The sequence below is a fragment of the Dromiciops gliroides genome, chromosome 2, assembly GCF_019393635.1.
Source record: "Dromiciops gliroides isolate mDroGli1 chromosome 2, mDroGli1.pri, whole genome shotgun sequence".
NCBI lineage: Eukaryota > Metazoa > Chordata > Mammalia > Microbiotheria > Microbiotheriidae > Dromiciops > Dromiciops gliroides.
In genome coordinates, this window is record NC_057862.1 from 534375049 (window position 1) to 534378188 (window position 3140).

The window sequence follows — 3140 nt, forward strand, 5'->3', positions numbered from 1 at the left end:
TTCAAAGTGCTATGATGTTTAATTTGGCCTTCACAACCACCTTCTGAATTAGCTAGGACAGGGACCCCCATATTAAAGATCACTTAACAAAACAGGTTGACATGCCTATTACAGCTAATTAGTAATAGACTTGTGTCTATAATCCATGTTTCCAACTTTCTAGTTGTAGGCTCTGCTAACTAGGCAAGGCAGGACTTTTCTCTTAAATCTAAATGTCATCAATTTTCGTCACTCATGACAGACTGTATGTAGCTGTGGTTTCCACTAAAGCTGATTGCCACATGTCCTGGGGTAGTTCTGGAGATGATGATTCAGAAGCACATATTAAAAATAAAAAGGAAGTTGCATTTCAAAATGAAGTTAGCTAGGAAATGATGTAGCAAAACTGAGTTGGTGCTTCTGAAATGGAATGGAAGGGAAGAAGAGTTGGGTGGCTTTTTCAGTCAGTGTTATAATCACTGGAGGTACGATAAAGTTCATTGCATCATTTTCTCTCAACAGTCAATGACCACAAATTTCTTCCTGGAAAGAGTACATTTGATCATTTACACACTGTCATAAAGGAAGGAGGGGTTTTCCTTTCTGCCCTTCCGAAAAGAGTTTTCACTGAGTATAACCTTGTAATGAAACTCAGACTGCTTTATACCTGCCACTGTATGGGCTGCCAGCCATGACTTTAGGTCGAACCTTTGTACAATTCTATGATATATGAAAATGTAATGATGAAGTAATGAGTGTTTTTTTTTTAAAGAAATATACCAATGCTTACACATCCACATGAGTGTTCTCCTTCCAAGTACTCACCATGAAAAGCTGTCTTTTGGGGGGGCGGGGAATGAGGGCAATGACTTGCCCCGGGTCACACAACTAGTGTCAAGTGTCTGAGGCTGGATTTGAACTCAGGTCCTCTTGAATCCAAGGTCAGTGCTTTATCCACTGCGCCACCTAGCTGCCCCAAAGCTATCTATTTTTATTTATTTATTTATTTTAGTGAGGCAATTGGGGTTAAGTGACTTGCCCAGGGTCACACAGCTAGTAAGTGTTAAGTGTCTGAGGCCAGATTTGAACTCAGGTACTCCTGACTCCAGGGCCTGTGCTCTATCCACAGCGCCACCTAGCTGCCCCCAAAGCTACCTATTTTAATGTTGCTGTTGTTCAGTCATTTCAGTCATGTCCAATTCTTTGTGACCCCATTTGTGGTTTTCTTAGCAAAGATACTAGAGTGGTTGGCCATTTCTTCCAGCTCATTTTACAGATGAGGAAACTGAGGCAAACAGGGTTAAATGATTTGCCCAGAGTCACACAGCTAGTAAGTATCAAGCCATAGTTTAATTTAGGAAGAAGAGTCTTCCTGATTCCAAGCCCATTGCTCCTAGCTGCTACTTTTGGGCAAAACATTTTTGGAATGGTCTTCATTGATAGTTTGTGAACTACATGGAGCATCGCATTTATAGTCATTTCTCATCAGTTTAAGGGCTAGAGGTCTTCTTTGCAAGTTCATTTCATCTTCTAGTCAAGTTTATTTTACTAAGAATAAATCATTTGCTCAAAGTAACACAGGTAGTTTGAAACTCAGGTCTTCTGACTTCAAATCCAGTGTTTTGTTATGTTTTTTTAGTGAGGCAATTGGGGTTGTGACTTGCCCAAGGTCACACAGCTCAAGTGTCTGAGGCTGGATTTGAACTCGGGTCCTCCTGAATCCAGGGCTGGTGTTTTATCCACTGTGTCACCTAGCTGTCCCCTAGATTTCTTTCTTTTTTGTTTGTTTTGGTTTTGTTTTTGTGGGGGCAATGGGGGTTAAGTGACTTACTTGCCCAAGGTCACACAGCTAGTAAGTGTCAAGTGTCTGAGGCTAGATTTGAACTCAGGTGCTCCTGAATCCAAGGCCAGTGCTTTACCCACTACGTCACCTAGCTGCACCCCCCCCCAAGTGTTCTTTCTAATGTGCACACTACTACTACCCCTCATAGAATTTATCAGAAATCTTATTACCCAACTAAGTCATCATTCAACTAGCATTTTCTTGTACAAGTTACCAATGATCTAATTGCCAAATCTAATGGTCTTTTTTCTTTTTCTTTCTTTCTTTCTTTCTTTTTTTTTTGGCAGGGCAGTGAGAGTTAAGTGACTTGCCAGAGTCACACAGCTAGTAAGTGTCAAGTGTCTGAGGCCAGATTTGAACTCGGGTCCTCCTGAATCCAGGACCAGTGTTCTATCCACAGTGCCACCTAGCTGCCTCTAATGGCCTATTTTTTTTCAATCTTGATCTTCCTTGGCCTCTTGGCAGCATTTGACACTATCATTCACCTTCTGGATACATCTGTGAGTTTTTGTGACACTGCTTTCCTCTGGTTCTCCTGTCTGGCTAACTGTTCTTTCATTTCCTTTGTTCATTAATGCCATGCCTGCTGTCTATGAGTGTCCACAAAGGTTCTGTCCTAAGTTCTCTTTTCCTTTTTCTTTATGTCAGTGGTTCTTTATCTAGTCCACGGACCCCTCAGGGTAGGCAGGATGGATTTCAGGGCATTCATGAACCTGAGGGGAAAAATAGCTATTTTTTTTACCAGCCTCTAACTGAAATTTAGCATTTCCTTCATTTATTTAAAACCATTCTGGGACAGCTAAGTGGTACAGTGGATAAAGCACTGGCCCTAGATTCAGGAGGACCTGAGTTCAAATCCAGTCTCAGACATTTGACACTAGCTATGTGACCCTGGGCAAGTCACTTAACCCTCATTTCCCCAGCAAAAACAAAAACACAAAACCCATTCTGAGTGGTCCTTGACACACAAAAAAAGGTAAGAACCCCTGCTGTATAGAATCTTATTGTGATCTCAGGTCCCGTGGACTCAATTATCATTTCTGTGCACATGATGAGCAGCTTTATATAGCTATCCACGGTCTCTATGCTAAGCTACAGTCACCTGTCTCTAAATGCCTCTTGGATATTTTGAACGGAATACCCCATAAGCACTTCAAAAATGTCTTTTTCTCCAAGCCCCTCCCTTCTGAACTCCCCAATACTGTCAAAGACAACCTCCCACTGAGCCAGGCCCATGACCTCAGTCTCAGCCTTGACTCCTCACTGGCCTCCCATGGCCATTCTGTTTCCAAATCGTGTAGTTTCTATCTTCACAACA